The sequence below is a fragment of the Mastigoproctus giganteus genome, chromosome 3, assembly GCF_048544385.1.
Source record: "Mastigoproctus giganteus isolate SK-2022 chromosome 3, ASM4854438v1, whole genome shotgun sequence".
Taxonomy (NCBI): domain Eukaryota; kingdom Metazoa; phylum Arthropoda; class Arachnida; order Uropygi; family Thelyphonidae; genus Mastigoproctus; species Mastigoproctus giganteus.
The window spans coordinates 176,053,939-176,071,627 of record NC_143577.1 but is presented as its reverse complement, the minus strand read 5'-3'; the positions used below and the strand labels follow the sequence as shown (position 1 = coordinate 176,071,627).

The following is a 17,689-nucleotide window of genomic DNA, read 5'->3' as shown; positions in this document are numbered from 1 at the left end:
TATTAATTAGCAACAGAGAAATCTGATCTTTTTTCATCTCTTATTTTTTATATTTTGCAGCCTTCTATGATTCAGAGTATCTTAGGAGAAACAAAAAAAAGAGAACTGTTCTTTGAAAACTAATTAATGATAAATTCTGTGGTCCCTAATACAATTTGTGAAATGCCTGTTCTGGTAATGGTAATTTCAAGATGCCCTTCCTTGTGGAACTTCTCTCAATTTCTTGACATCAGCAGAAAAATAGGTGTTTCTTTTACTACTATAAAACTGCAGAAAAGCAACAAAGAAAATCCATCAGCAAGTCATTATTATTATCTGTTTTCTAGGAGTTGCCAACAGAAGGAATTCAGTGTGATTAAATTGCTGTTTTTAAAGTAAATTTGATTAAAATAAACTCTTAAAGTAGTATGAAATTGCTTTGTGTGAATGTATAATTTCTATCCATAATGTGCATAAAATTTCCAATTATCTTTTAAATATGAGTTAATTGAGAACATTATCTATTTTTATATATCTCTCTGCAATAATTTAAATCTCTTTCAGTTCTCTCAAATGTTAACTTTATTGTGATCTCAAATTCAGTTCTCTCTTGAAGTTAACTTTATTGTGGTTGTCAGAGAGAACACAGAATTTTACACTGAAGAACAATATTGCATCAATAATGGCAGAGGGATAGAAGCAGTGGAACTGCTGCCGTCTTAAGGATAAGCATCAACTGATTAATGCACCTGTTAGTAACTCAGAATCTTCTAAAGTGATGTGTGCCATCCCAACCACCCCTTCAAGCAGCTGTAATACCATCAGAATACAGTGAGAAAGCAAGAGTGGAATTTCACACCTCTCTGGTAAGCCACCTAAGACTAACTACCAAAACCATAACTGGAAGGGACTTCAAACATCCACCCATATAAAAAGAAGCCAGAAGAAAACTTGTTAGCACTTTTGGGCCCCAGGATATAATGTGAAGAAATATGGGTTCCACCAAACGATATTTGACCCCTGCTGTTCTAAAATATCAGTAATATCTCCCTCATAAAGAACTATTGGCTTAAATTAAGGTCACAAACTTACACCGTTAAATCCTTTGTGCTCAAAGCCTCAATTGCTATACCTTCATCCCAGCACTCTTGGTGGTATCTGCTGACATTGCAGATTTCAGCACGGGATTTAAAATTATATTACCATGGTGATCTTCAAAAAAAAGCTACCACAAGAAAGCACAAGTATATTTTAACTGTGATATGAATCTGGTGAAGTGTTCCTCCTACATAATTAAAAATTATAATTTTGATTTTTCAGGTAGAATATTCAGGATGTGAACATTTCAGTTAAATTAGTGGCCTGACGAAATAGGCTCAACACTGTTCCTGTGGGCATGGCCTAACTTGAGGATATGCATGCCCTAGGCAAAAGTTCTTTTGGGGCCCCCTGAAAAAATGTTTGATTCATAACCTATCTTTAGAATATTTGGTCCCTAAGCAAAATATTTTCCAGGGATCCTATGCCCTACTTTAATAGAAAAAAATAGGGTCTCAGAAAATTAGGATTTTTTTTTTTTTTTTTTTTTTTGTAAACCCCAAACACAAGAGGTATTACACCCTATAGAACTCAGTACCGTGCTTGGATTGTGGTTGAGAAGACGAAAGAAGATATTTGTTGACATTGGACATGAACTTCTGTAGACTGTAATTTTTCAGGAAATACGTATGAAGGAAGGTTGTTCCAGAAAATGGCAGTTGAATGAATAAACGAAGAAGATGAAAAGTTGGTTCTGTGAGTTTGAAGTTGGACAGTAAATGGATGTTGGCTGGTGGCAGCACTTGTTCGGACTGTTTTGAAAGAGAGAGCGGGAATTATAAAAGCCAATTCAGAACAGTGCCCATGGAAGTATCTGTAGAAGAGACATACAGCAGAAACAGTACGTCCATGAGACAGCAAGTGGAGAGACTCTGTTAGAGATGAATCATTAATTAACCTAACTGCCCTCTTCTGAATGGAATCAAGAAGCCTAAGAGAGGTTTTAGGGGCACCACCCCAGATTTGGGAACAATGTTCCATGGCAGGGCAGATTTGCAATTTATACAGAGTGAGCAGCTGTTTGGAAGAAAAGTAACACCAAGAGCAAAAGAGAAAACCAAGTTTTTTAGATGCAGAGGAAGCAATATTTGTAATGTGCTTGTGCCAAGAGAGATTAGAAGTCAGGGTAATCCCCAAAAGAGATATATCATTTTGCCTAGAAATCGGAGTGTCACTAAAGATAAACACAGGAGCAGAAGAATCCTTTTTTGCGAGATATAAGACAAGACTGAGTTTTAGAAGGGTTGAAATCAACTAAGTTGTCTTTGCCCCACTGGAGAATTACCTGAAGATCGGCATTTAAGGAATTGGTAGTGGATATTCGAGAAGTTGAAGCTGATTGAGCAGGGCAAGGTTTCTCGAACTGGAAAGTGGAATGCAGTGTGCTATCATCAGCAAAACTATGGATAAGAGTTCCAGTCAATGGAAGGAGGTCATTAATATACAAGAGAAAAAGAGTGGGGGAAAGAACTGAACCTTGGGGGACACCGGCATTAGTGGAGAAGTTAGAAGACAGAGAGCCATCTACCATCACCTTCAGTGAGCAATCAGAGAGAAAACTGGATAACCAATTACTAAAATCAGTTGGCAAACCATAAGATGGAAGCTTGTTTAGAAGACCTTTAAGCCATACACGGTCGAAAGCCTTTGAGATGTCAAGGGCAACTACTTGTGTTTCACTGAACCTTTCCATTGAATTAGTCCATAAATGGGTAACATAAGCCAGAATATCACCAGTGGATCGACACTGACGGAATCCATACTGGCGATCCGTTGATCAGATGGAGGGTTTCTAGGTAGTTTAAGAGTTGGCAGTTAATTTTTTTTTTTTTTTTTTTTTTATGAGAACCCCAAACACGAGAGGTATTAGAACCTATAGTACTTAGTACCGTGCTTGGGTTGGAGGTTGAAAAGATGAAAGAAGATTATTTGTTGACATTGGACTTGAACTTCTGTAGATTGTAATTGTCAGGAAATACGTATGAAGGAAGGTTGTTCCAGAAAACGGCAGACTGGTGGCGGCACGTGTTCGGACTGTTTTGAAAGAGAGAGCAGGAATTATAGAAGCCAATTCAGAAGAACAGTGCCCATGGAAGTATCTGTAGAAGAGGCATGCAGCAGAAACAGTACATCTATGAGAAAGCGAGTGGAGAGACTCTGTTAGAGATGAATCATTAATTAACCTAACTGCCCTCTTCTGAATGGAATCAAGAAGCCTGAGAGAGGTTTTGGGGGCACCACCCCAGATGTGGGAACAATATTCCATGGCAGGGCGGATTTGCGATTTATACAGAGTGAGCAGCTGTTTGGAAGAAAAGTAACGCCGAGAGCGAAAGAGAAAACCAAGTTTTTTAGATGCAGAGGAAGCAATATTTGTAATGTGCTTGTGCCAGGAGAGATTAGAAGTCAAGGTAATCTCCAAAAGAGATATATCATTTTGCCTAGAAATCGGAGTGTCACTAAAGATAAGCATAGGAGCAGAAGAATCCTTTTTGCGAGATATAAGACAAGACTGAGTTTTAGAAGGGTTGAAATCAACTAAGTTGTCTTTGCCCCACTGGAGAATTACCTGAAGATCGGCATTTAAGGAATTGGCAACAGATTTTCGAAAACTTGAAGCTGATTGAGCAGGACAAGGTTTCTCAAAATGGAAAGTTGAATGCAATGTGCTATCATCGGCAAAACTATGGATAGGATTTCCAGTCAATGGAAGAAGGTCATTGATATACAAGAGGAAAAGAGTGGGGGAAAGAACTGAACCTTGGGGGACACCGGCATTAGTGGAGAAGTTAGAAGACAGTGAGCGATCAGAGAGAAAACTGGATAACCAAATACTAAAAACAGTTGGCAAACCATAAGATGGAAGCTTGTTTAGAAGACCTTTATGCCAAACACGATCAAAAGCCTTTGAGATGTCAAGAGCAACTACTTGTGTTTCACCGAACCTTTCCATTGAATTAGTCCATAAATGGGTAACATAAGCCAGAATATCACCAGTGGATCGACACTGACAGAATCCATACTGGCGATCGTTGATCAGACGGAAGGTTTCTAGGTAGCTTAAGAGTTGCCGGTTAATTGATTTCTCCATTACTTTAGAAAGAGTAGAAGTAATTTCAATGGGACGATAATTGGATGGGAGGGATTTGTCACCCTTTTTAGGAACTGGCTGGATATGAGCAAATTTCCAAGCAGAAGGAAAAACACCTTTGGAATAAGAAAGTGAAAAAAGGCGGCAAAGAATAGGAGTAAGTTCAGGAGCACAGGTTTTGAGAACAAGTGGAGAAATACCATCGGGACCTGGAGCTTTCTTAGCATCAAGATTCATCAAAATCCTTCTGACGGAAGACCACAGGAATCATTGAATGGAGCGTGTTGGGAATGGTGGGAGGTGTTTTACCAAGATGATTAATACATGAGTTGGAAGAAAAATGGGATGCTAGCAGGTCAGCTCTATCCTTGGCTGAAGTGACAACAGAACCATCTGGTATGGACAGAAGTGAGAGCAGAGATGGGCAAAAGTTGCGGCCAATAGCTTTGGCAAGAGACCAGAATGCCCGGCTACCATTAGGGCAAGAAGCAAGTTTTCTACTCTTAGCCTATTCAAACTCTAGTTTGGACTGATTAATAACTGCTTTACAATTGTTGCGAGCTTTGGTGTAGGCAGAAAATGAAACTGAAGAATCAGAAACAAGCCAATTACAATATGCAACATTCTTCTCTTGAACAGCCTTAGCACATTTATTGGAAAACCAAAGTTTAGATAAAGGACGAGATTTTAAAGTGGAGTGTGGGATAAAGGATTCCATTCCTGCAAGAATAATTTCACTGACACGATCTGAGCAAACTTTGACATCAGAAGTTTTGAAACAGTAATCTGACCAAGGAAAAGAAGAAAATAAATCTCGTAGGTCATCCCATTTTGCATTCTTGTAATGCCAAACAACACGAGGTTGGGAATAGCCATGAGATAAAGGCTCCATTGGAGAAGAGACAATCACCAAGTTGTGATCTGAAGTGCCTAAAGGACCTCTCACTTCAACCATGTACTTAGAAGGATTGTTTGTGAGAAAAAAGATCAAACGTATTGGCTGTATGATTAGGATTGTCCTGTAGGCCTGACGTAGCCCAGTGGTTAGGAGCGAGAGTGCATTGTACGCGTTCCTCGAGTGGACCAGGGTTCAAGCCCATGACTACTAAATACGATAAATGTTTGTATTGACGATTTATTGTAAACTCTACTGACTTGGTTGTCGTGCCGGAGTATAAACAGAAAAAAAAAAATAAAAAAAAACAATCTGTGCAAGGTCCTTAGTAATTGCAAAAGCCTCAGCATCTCGACCAGCTGAGTCGGTGTGACTATAAAACGGAAGCCAGCTGGAGTTGTGAATATTAAAATCACCAAGGAAAATTGCCTCACTGTTAGGAAAGTTGGACTGGATAAAGTCAAGTTGCAAAGAGAGGAAGTCAAAGAACTCCAAGTGATTAGTGGATTTGGGAGAACAGTAGAGACAACAGATGAATTTGACACAATGAGGTAAAGAGATTTTAAGCCAGAGAAGATCAAAGAGACGAGATTCCAAATTGCCAAGTCTCTGACAGGGAATATCAGAACGAACATATGCACAAGTACCACCTTTGAGGTGAAAGGAATCATACAGCGAATAATTTGGACATCTGAAATGAGAACTAGTTGAATCAACCAATAACTGAGATTCTGTCAGAAAAAGTACATGGGGTTTGGCAGACTGCAAGTGGAAATGGACATCGTTGAGATTAGGAGGTGTAGATCTTTTCGCAGATAAGCTTGCTCTATTAGTTTGACAATTCATGGTGTATTCAACAATCAGTTGGTTTATGGATTATTGGTTTATCATTTGGTTTATTGGATAATGGATTACACAATCAATATAAAAATGTAAAACAAATAAATTTGCATATATTTCTAAGGAAATATATACAAATCTTAACATATCGGCAGCATGCACATTTTTACTAGAAGCTGCATTAAAATTTGAAGGTATATTTTATTTGCAAATTTTATAAGGAACACAAGCTCTCGTGCTCATCATTACACTACTGGATATTGCTGATTTTAGCTGTGTCCATTGCCATTTATGGGCCCCTCAAAGTACGGGCCCTAGGCACATACCTAGTCTGCCTATGTGCTACTATTCTTTCTCCATCATGTGAACCATGATGTCAGAATTTTACCACTGAGATCTGAAAAACAACACGAATGAATTGCCATGCTCTGCATAATCTTAATGCTTCATTTACAAATTGCAAGACCCAGAAACACTTTGAGTAATCCATCACAAATTATGAATGAGTCACTAATCTTGTTTATGAATAGCAGTAGACAATCCCAATAACTTCTAACAGATTTTCCAATATGGTTGAATTGTGGTAAAAGTTTCTACCCTTTACAACCAGGTCTGCCACACTTGTGCAAATTCCCAGTCTCAGAGCTAAATTTTTCCAATTCTTAGGTGCTTGCCAGATTTACCCTTATTCCTAAAAATAGCTTGAAATTTGGGAGGTTTAACTATACTTTCAGCAGTATACTGTCTAGTGCTCACACTCAGTAGACAACTGGTAATTCTACTTTCTCTTGAGTAGGAAGTGCTGGCTGGTACCACCTGGATTTGCAGACCTTATAGATATTTGCTACATAATGTTGGAAATTAAGTTTTTTGGTCAAAAATGACCTCAAGGTGTCTGCATGGTCCTTGGCATGATTACAGTTTTGTGAATTTCCAAGTTCATTCGTGTTGAATTTGATTTCAGGGAGAATATCATTAATGTAAATTTTACCAAATTGATTTTTTAAGAAAACTGAAAGGTAAATTATTAGATTGTGCAGGCTGTTTGCAATGACTGAATACTGAACTGGAACAAGGGTGTCACAACAGAGGCATCTGTCTCAAGCACATGAAAAAGCTAACACTCCTATCCCAATACAACTGCTTAACAGTTAGCAGTGTTTCAGGATTCCATGTTGAATCCTGTCACAGAAATTTGGAATAATATATATACGAGAGAGAACCTACCTACAAATTTTTGAGCTTAACATATATACATTACATATATATAACACAGACCATACTGTGTATATATATGTAATTAATGTTGAGTGAAAGATGTTGGATGGTTGCTCATAAAGAATTAATGTGAAGTATGATTAACATCAGTAAAACCACATGAATTGTTATATGATCTCATCTTCCATCCATAACTGCAAGAAAGCTAAAACTTGCACAACTACTTAACCAACTGGCAAAGAGAAAACTGTTTCCTCTCCTCTCATATATTGTTCTGGTTTTCATTCTTGACTGGAATCTGGACTGTGATGACAAAATTCAACATGAAATTAAGAAACATCACCAATTGTTCAGTTATTGCATTGTGTGTGAATTTTAGCTTACTTAAAGTAAAATAACCATTTATACACAATAAAATTCACTTACAGAAATTCACATGGCTTAATTAATGCTATTCATATATCACATTAATTCTTTATGATCACATATATTATCTCAACACATGAATGATCCAAGTTCATACAATATACTGTAGTTAGTTGGGGAGAAGCACCCATCCAAGTAACTTCTGTACACAAATACCTCATTCCAATTTGGGCTATCAGTTTACTTAATCCAGTAAAGGAACTTCAGGTCATCAGATAGCTAATAGAAGTGTGTTTGTTAGCAAAGAAATGGATTAATAGCAGCAGTAAAAGGGGAATCTCCTGCATGTACCTGGGGTACACCATCATTAACTGTACATAGTCAGTCAAGAGCCCTCGTCATTAGGAATGACTTGAAATAAGTGAGCATATTACCTTCTTCCCACAATTTCGGGAGTGTCTGAATATCAGTGCAGTCACATTCAAACTGGACATCCCAGTAGATAACTGTACTTTCTCCTGAAATGTGAGTTCTGCCTTGGTGATTGTTAAAAATGGTTGTTGTAATGTATAATATATATATACATTAAAATCTTGTTAATACAAACTCATTTTATACAAAGAACTTGTTTATCTGAAGCACATACCATTCCCCTGTGAAAGGATAGGCTTTTGTATGTGAATATATTCCTTTATTACAAAATTCAGTTATTATGTATTACAAAGTTTATTTTCACCTTGTGAGAAATAAATATTGTTATTTTGAATGTTTAATACAAATCTTGGCCCAGCTGTCCTATTATTGTCCCTATTATTGCCTCTAGCCACCTAGTTCCCTACTTCCCAAAGAATGGAAATGACTTGTTACAAAATTACTTTTGTGTAAACAAAACCAGTTTATGGTAACTACAATGTCAAGTGCACTCTGAAAAACATCTTTTTGAAGGAACAAAAGAATAAAAACAGTTTTTCTAAGTTTTTTTTACGTGCACTTCCATGCTCCCCACAGGATTAAGGTCAGTTCCAGTTGTTAAGCCAATTCAGAGTCTTTTACTGCAGCATACAGTAATCTGTTTTTTGTGCCATTTTATCTGAGCTGATGCCTTTTTTTGGAACTTGTGTCTTTAAAATAATTTAAAATTTGTTTGTGTCAAATCTTAACTAGCAGTGTTATGGCAACAAAACTTAAATGAACAGAATTAAGCCTGAAAATTATACAAGAGGTTGATAGGATGGAAGGAAGCAAACCAGATATTGCAAAGGAATACAACGTCCCTTTACCTTCCTTTATCTACAATACTGAAAAACCAAAAAAGACTTGAAGTGCATGACACTGGAGCAGCAAAAACGAATTTGTGGTGCAAAACACGAGGAGCTTAAAACAACTTTTCGAGTGGTACCAAAAAATGCATGCATCTAATTTGCCAGTATGTCTAATTTTGCAAGAAAAGGAAAATTATCTAGCTGAGCAACATGGAATTAGTGACTTCAAATGCAGCAGTTGCTGGCTCCAGAGTTTTAAAGACAGGAATAACTTGGTTTTGTGAAATGTTGAAAAAAAAAGTCGCAAGTTAGGGTTAAATACGATAGGAGGGAGTATGTGATGAGAGCCTTATCAATCAATTCGGCCCTGGAGAGATTGTGCAAGGCTCGTGGGGTAGAATTTTTTTCAGCGTGGTCTGTGCTTGCTAATAGGAGAGACTGCTTGCTTCTACAGGGATGGGATACACTTGAATAGAAGAAAAGGTGCAAGAATATTTGCTGATGCTATCGAGGCAGTGTTAGGTGGGTCAGAAAACTGCTAGCTTGGTGGGATTCACAGACTAAAGGATTAACAGTAGCCGCAGTCAGAGGCAAAAGTGATTGTTGCACAGCTTCTATTCTAATGAGCAGCAGCCTAGAGAGCAAGTTGCTGTGGATTTCAAGAGCCGATGGGAGTCATCATGGAACAAGTAAATACGGGGACTGTGTTAGGGTAACTAAGAGTAAGAACAGGTGTATGTATACTTGCATGTACAGCAACGCTAGAAGTATAGTAAATAAATTTGAGAAGATGAAAGAAGATATTTGTTGAAATTAGATTTGAACTTCTGCAGACTGTAATTTTCAGGAAATACGTATGAAGAAAGGTTTTTCCAGAAAACGGCAGTTGAATGAGTAAATGAGGAAGATGAAAAGCTGGTTCTGTGAGTTTGAAGTTACACAGTAAATGGATGTTGGCTGGTGGTGGCATGTGTTTTGGACTGTTTTGAAAGAGAGAGAGAATGGGAATTTTAGAAGCCAATTCAGAAGAACAGTGCCCATGAAAGTATCTGTAGAAAAGGCATGCAGCAGAAACAGTATGTCTACGAGACAGCAAGTGAAGAGAGGAGTTATTAATTAACCTAACTGCCCTCTTCTGAATGGAATCTAGAAGCCTGAGAGAAAGGTTTTGAGGGCACTGCCCCAGATGTTGGAACAATATTCCATGGTAGGGCGGATTTGCGATTTGCAGAGTGAACGGCTGTTTGAAAGAAAAGTAACACCAAGAGCAAAAGAGAGAGAAATTTTTTTTTAGATGCAGAGGAAGCAATATTTGTAATGTGCTTGTGCCAAGAGAGATTCAAAGTCAGGGTAATCCCCAAAAGAGAGATATCATTTTGCCTAGAAATCGGAGTGTCACCAAATATACGCATAGGAGCAGAAGAATCTATTTTGTGAGATATAAGACAAGACTGAGTTTTAGAAGGACAAATCAACTAAGTTGTCTTTGCCCCACTGGAGAATTACCTGGAGATTGGCATTTGAGGAATTGGTAGCGGATATTTGAGAAGTTGAAGCTGATTGTGCAGGGCAAGGTTTCTCAAAATGGAAAGTGGAATGCAATGTGCTATCATCAGCAAAACTATGGATAAGAGTTCCAGTCAATGGAAGGAGGCCATTAATATGCAAGAGGAAAAGAGTGGGGGAAAAAAACTGAACCTTGTGGGACGTCAGCATTAGTGGAGACAGCAGATAGAGACCCATCTACCATCACCAGTGAGCAATCAGAGAGAAAACTGGATAACCAATTACAAAAAACATTTTGCAAACCATAAATGGAAGCTTGTTTAGAAGACCTTTATGCCAAACACGATCGAAAGCCTTTGAGATGTCAAGAGCAACTGCTTGTATTTCACCAAACTTTTCCATTGAATTTGTCCATTAATGGGTAATGTAAGCCAGATTATCACCATTGGAACGACACTGATAGAATCCATACTGGCGATCATTGATCAGACGGAAGATTTCTAGGTAGTTTAAGAGTTGGCAGTTAATTGATTTCTCCATTACTTTAGAAAGAGTAGAAGTAATTGCAATGGGACGATAATTGGATGGGAGGGATGTCACCCTTTTTAGGAACTGGCTGGATATGAGCAAATTTCCAAGCAGAAGGAAAAACACCTTTGGGATAAGAAAGTGGAAAAAGGCAGCAAAGAATAGGGGTAAGTTCAGGAGCACAGGTTTTGAGAACAAGTGGAGAAATACCATTGGGACCTGGAGCTTTCTTAGCATCAAGATTTGTCAAAATCCTTCTGACATCCTTTTGACGGAAGACCACAGGAGGCATTGAATGGAGCATGGTGGGAGGCATTTTACCAAAATCATTAATACACGAGTTGGAAGAAAAATGGGATGCTAGCAGGTCAGCTCTATCCTTGGCTGAAGTGACAACAGAACCATCTGGTTTGGACAGAAGTGGGAGCAGAGATGGGTAAAAGTTGCGGCCAATAGCTTTGTCAAGAAACAAGAATGCTCGGCTGCCATTAGGGCAAGAAGCAAGTTTTCTACTCTTAGCCTGTTCAAAATCTAGTTTGTACTGATTAATAACTGCTTTACAATTGTTCTGAGCTTTGGTGTAGGCAGAAAATGATACTGAATAATTGGAAACAAGCCAATTACGATATGCAACGTTCTTCTCTTGAACAGCCTTAGCACATTTATTGGAAAACCAAGGTTTAGATAAAGGACGAGATTTTAAAGTGGAGTGTGGAAGAAAGGATTCCATTCCTACAAGAATAATTTCACTGACGAGATCTGAGAAAACGTTGACATCAGAAGTTTTGAAACAGTAATCCGACCAAGTAAAAGAAGAAAATAAATCTCGAAGATCATCCTTTATCATCCCATTTTGCATTCTTGTAATGCCAAACAACATGAGGTTGGGAATAGCCTGAGATAAAGGCTCCATTGGAGAAGAGACAGTCACGAAGTTGTGATCTGGGGTACCTAATTGACAATTCACTTCGACTGTGTACTTAGAAGGGTTGTTTGTGGGAAAAAGATCAAGCGTGTTGGCCGCATGGTTAGGATTGTCCAGTATTCTTGTACATTTCTACTTCCTTGCGCTCATTTTAAAATCTGTTTAAAATATTTTCACTCCATTCCCCGCCTTAGTTCTATTTAATGCCTCTTTCCACCTAAATCAAACCACCATCTACCAAAAATTTTATTGCAGATTTATACAAGGTGAGTACCGCTTTTCTAAGCATTTGCTATTTATTTTTTTAGTATTCTTGTAGGTAAATGAACAATCTGTGCAAGGTCATTAGTAATTGCAAAAGCCTCAGCATCTCGCCCAGCTGGGTCGGTGTGACTATAAAACGGAAGCTAGCTTGAGTTGTGAACATTAAAATCGCCAAGGAACATTACCTCACTGTTAGGAAAGTTATATCATGTACTAATTTGGTAATAGCGTAGTATTACTGAACACGATTTTAATCATGCTGTGACTGCTGTCATGCATAGATATTTGTGTATTTCAAAACCACCAGTAAATAATTAATCAGGTGCAGAATGGTTTAGCTAGTTTAATACGTGATTTGATACTAAAATAGTTTTCATATCTTGTATTTTTACCATTATGGATAACTGGTTCTGTAATTATATTTCATTGGAAGAATCGACGTCGAAACTTACTGTGTGCAATGACATTATTTGAATTGCGTTAGTTTGGGTTTAAAAGTTTTGGTATTTTTGTTTATGGCCTACTCAAAAAGTGCGTAATAAAAAATGTGTTTCTTTTATTCTAACAGTTTGCGCCTCCTTAAATAATTGTCCTGCTGCCCCTCATTTAAGAGATGTTGGCATAGACTGTTTGCAAAAACTAAACTGAAATCTGGAAATTATAGAGTTGTTAGACTAGTCAGCTCAGAAAAAAATATATTAATTTCCGATTCATTTTTCGTTTTCTCGTTGTACTTTGGCATTTTTTTGTCAAGGAACTTGTGAGCAGATGACAGTAAAAGCATGTCCTTTACTCTGCTTTCAAATTTATGATTTTGGCTTCGGGAAATGTATAATGCCCCTGGCCTTTCCTCACTTCGAAAGTCTAGAGATGATGTACCTGGTTATGTAAATTCAATTGTGTCCAATGTGAGATTGGGCCAGAAAATGGCGTTTCCTGTTCGTCATACGTATTGAGAATATCATGTACGTTTATATAATATCTAGATATTTACATGTATTATGATATAGTTTCAAATATATTACCGTTCTGATTTCCAAATAATAAGGAATATTAGCTATCTTAACGTTTAATTGGCTTCTGTTTAATTGACATTATTGTTTTTGTTATAGCAGATTGTGTGTCCAAAGTAAGCGATGTGCAGGTTAAATGCATGTGCCAGTAATTTTCTGAATCGAATACACCCGAGTTATCCAACCTACATTATTTGAAAGAGAACTGACTCACTCTTTAGCTAGCTAACAAAATTTAGATTGTACTTTAGTAATTGGATGTGAGGAGGAACGAGGAGCTGCAATAACAAGGCACGATCGACTTAATGATGCTATTGTTGATCGACTTTGTCATGAAACAGTAACAACTCTATTCAGTCTTGTTATCGGAGCAAACATAATAAGAGTGTCATTGTCTTCATTGCGTATCGTGATATGAAAAGTGAGCTCTATCCTCGATTGCCCACACGGGTGTGGTAATTCCATATCATGGCTCAGTGACCACTGCAACTTGATAAAATGTCAATTATTACAAGTTAAAATCAGACGTCGTAGATCATTGAGAACCATGGTTTAAAAATTTACGTTTAACGCTTTGCAAGATAAACTTTTCACAGACATCACTGCTGTTGCCTTCCTTTAAATATACGAAACGTCAAGTCTAAAGTAAACCGCATTCATAATGCTACAAAATGAAAGGAGAGAATGCTTAACTGTTGGAAAATAAATCCTCCATTATATCCGTCCTTTAATGACGTTTGTCCGAAAGTAAGGAATCAGTGGAATCTGGAAACGCATTCTTCAAGGTAGTATAGAAGGCAATTTACCGAAGTATTGCATATATTATAAGTTGCAGACCTGAAAAATTAAAAATTTTGTTTAGTCACCCAACGTACTTGGGTATTAATAACAAAATATTACGTAGCTACAGATAGTTCATAGGGTTGTCCCATACGGCGTCCTAGTTAAGGTCAGGTGCTCTCGCGAACCATCATCCACCTTTTCATACTTTTTATAAAATTCTAGGATATAAACTTCAGAAATTAATCTGTCTGAAATAAAATTAAGCATTTAAATTTCCCCTCTCTCCCTTCCCTGTACTACTAAAATTATGTTCTGTTATCAGAAATACCAAAATAATAAAATAATAAAACTGAAGTTACTTCAAAAATCTGCCTATGAATTTTCCCAGGCAATGATTTTGTTTACGCATAATATAGCATTACTAACAAATTAAATTTAATTTCCCCAAATTTTAACATTTTTGCTTTTATGTATACACTGAGTGATCATTGAATTATGACCACCTACCTAATACTTCGTAGGTCCTCCTTTTGCCCTCAGTACAACAAGTATGGAATGATTGGTGTATCGAGACGCATGATATGCCTTTCCATAGTGTCCCACAAGTGCTCTATGGGATTAATATCGGCGGAGTTCGGAGGCCAATCGATATGCTGGAGGTCAGAACTGTGTTCCTCAAACCATTCCTGTACAAGTGCCTGATGGCTCGGCGCATTCTCATCTTGGAAGGCACCATTGCCATTCGGGAAAAAGTGTAACATAGTTGGGTGTACGCAGTCAGCAAGCAATTGACAATAGCGGAGACCACTGATACGTTGTTCCACGTGCACCAGGGGTTCAAGTTCCTGCCAGTGAAACATGTCCCACACCATACAACTGCCTCTACTGGCCTGCACTTTTGATACCATGCATTATGGATCAAGAGCCTCATGTTGTTGACGCCAAATCCGTACACGACCATCCACAGTGTGGAGTAAATAACGTGACTCATCCGACCAGCACACCTTCTTCCAGTCTTCTAACGTCCAACTTGCATGCTCTTTGCACCAGACGAGTCATTTACGCCGATGAACCTTGGTTAGGAGAGAATGCTGTAGGGGTCGTCTGCTGGTATAGTCCATATGTGCGAGCATGCGACAAATGGTCATGCCAGATATTGTTCCGGGTTGGCCCATGTTGTATTGGGTAGTCAACTCTTCAACAGTGCTGTGCCTGTACGAGTCATCGGATCCGGCGCTCACCTCTAACATAAACCTTTCGCTGACTTTTGCAGTTTTGCCGTCGGGTCGTTTGACCATTTTGACGCCAGTCCTGGTACACTTTCACTACGGCGGCTCTCGAACACCCCACCAATTCAGCCGTTTGGGAAATCGAGGCACCAGCTCGTCGAGCACCCACAATCTGTCCTTTATCAAAGTCTGATAAATCCTTCCTTTTACCCATCACGCTCGGAATTTTCATTGTAACGCATGAATCGTCCGTTTAAATGTAATCAGTCTGAATTGTCGTGTATTGAGTAGATGTTTATGTTTTTCTTTGCATTTTAAAGTGAGTGATATTACTGAACACCTAATCAGCATCTTTTTTTTTTTTTTTCTAATTAGAGAAAAGTGCAGCAGAAACCCCCAAAATTTTAAAACTTGCTCTCGGAGAAGGTACTATATGTCATTCAAAGACTTCGCAAAGTTTAAGAGGACCGCTGGTCCTTCAAAGATGATCTTCTCTCTGGGCTCTGGCCTCCCTTCAACTTCAAAAACCAATGATTCAATTATTCGTAATCTCATCAGAAGTGATCGACGTTTAATTCTCAAAGTTGCGAGTGAATTTGGTATGGGACATGTCAATCAATTTACACAAGATTTCGGAATGCAATACGTTTCTGTCAAGTTTCTGCCTCGCATGTCACAGTCTTCGTCAACGGGCTGCTTCTGCTGATCCTCACTGATTCATCATTACTGGTGATGACTCGTGGGTGACGCTATGACTCGGAAACAAAAGCCCAGTCCTCTCAATAGAAGAAAAGCATGACAGTCTCTATCAAAAGTGAAGATCGTGTTTATCGTTTTTTTTTTTTTTTTTTTTACGAATTTGGCCTGCATGGTCAAACAGTGAGCTAGCAATACCATAGAACAGTTCTAAGGCGATTGCATGTTGCTGTTATGGGAATACGGCGGTAAAATGTGATTCTGGGAATTGTGCTTGCTTCCCCCTGCACATTCAGCCCTTTCCATTCAAGAATTTCTTGCCAAGCATTCCATTACTGTGTCCCTCATCCGTCACACCGCATTTAGCTCCATGTGGTCACAGATTTGCAAAGAAGTGGTTATTTAGAACCTGACACAGGAACTATCAGCAATTTCAAAAGAAGCTTATCAGAAATGCTTCCAAAAGTTCTAGAAGGGTCGGAATTGGTGTGTAGTGTTCAAGGAGACTACATCGAAGGAGAGCTATCCTAACAGCCGGTAAAACTTCGTTTACCTGTTATTAGGATGATAAACTTCATACCCAATTATTAGTTCAGCCCCGAACTTTTTGATCACACCTCATATTCAGCTATAATTTTTTGTGCACAACAGCACGTGACATCCTTTTCAGGGCAATGAAATCTGCTAAAGCAAAGTGTGTTGGATCGTAATAAGGAATTGACACATTTGAAATTCCTTTTAAGAAATTTAATTATGCGAAGTATTACTGTTCAATATTTTCATTTAAAAATTTTCATTATAAAAAAAAAAATAATAATAATGGATGGGTTGCAACCTGTGCTGCCATCCAAGATCAAAAACTGCATTTATTCAAACTAAGAAAAATTTGTTTCAATTCTGTTTTTAGCAGTTCATCATTTTAATAAATTTTAATTTTCATTTTCTAAAAGTAAAACTGAGACAAATTATATCATTAATGTATAACTTATCACAAAATGGGGCGCCCCTAATATAATTGCAATTCTACACTCGTATTTTAAATATCCATCGTGAATCTGAAAGTAGTTGTATTACTTATCAATAGATGGCGCCACGTGCGATTTAGTTTTGGTATGCTGCAGAGTTTCTCTCATTTTTATAACCTTGCTTTCCCTTAATAAACATTTAAAGGGGAACATACTTTTTGTTCTATAAACATTTCTTTTTATTTTTAGAGCACCTGTTACCTGCACATGGAGAAGTTCTGATCCAATGTTTTTTTTTTTTTTTTTGGTGTTAAATTGCTCGGATTTTTGTCCTATTTCTGGGTATCAGTATTTGGCCTATTGGGTTGCGCCTGCCTTGTCCTAATATGCAGGATAATTATAAAATAAGTTCTCAAAGTACTTTTGCTGAATTGAAATTTCAAAATATTCCTTTATTGTGATGCGAGTTTCCCCCATCGTATTAGATTTGTAATTGCATAGTGTGAATACATTCAAACTATACAATATTCAAATCTAACAACGAAATCTCCAATGTATGACTGATCTAGGAATATTGTAAAATATCAACTGGTGCTGTTGTAGGGTTTTAGGCGCATCAGCAACTTAGGCCATATTGCACCACACATAATATGTCTATAAATTTCGGTTTTCTGAACGAAATACCCGAGTTTCCGGGAGTAAAAAAATATGCTACCCTCCCCTGAAACCGACTAACTCAGTCATAGTGAAAAGAACCCATAAGAATTTCTCACATCATTGACTGGATTCTAACCCTGGCCTTTGCCGGTTTGGGTGGATGGTGATTATTCCAACCGTGCTATCCACGAGGGCACAATATGTTTATCCTGTTTGCGCATTGCAAATTTTATTTTCATTCTTCACCAAGCTATCTAGACAGTATATGGTAAACAGTTCTCATTAAGGGAACTGGAGCTGCTTTGTGTTTCTCTTTATGCTCTCCGAGAATTATTTTTTTCTGAATTAGCGAGCGTACGAGTAGCTGATGACTC

The 17,689-nt window shown here is 37.9% G+C and overlaps 1 protein-coding gene across 1 annotated transcript in view; it reads left to right on the top strand.

Annotated features, from left to right (window-relative positions):
* Positions 1 to 350: 350 nt before the first annotated feature.
* Positions 351 to 17,689, top strand: part of LOC150088428 (uncharacterized) — a 30,849-nt gene continuing 13,510 nt past the window's right edge. Inside the window, exon 1 of the mRNA XM_090369505.1 lies at positions 351 to 374. The gene's annotated coding sequence lies outside the window, so the exon portion shown is untranslated. The remainder of the gene's footprint in view (positions 375 to 17,689) is intronic.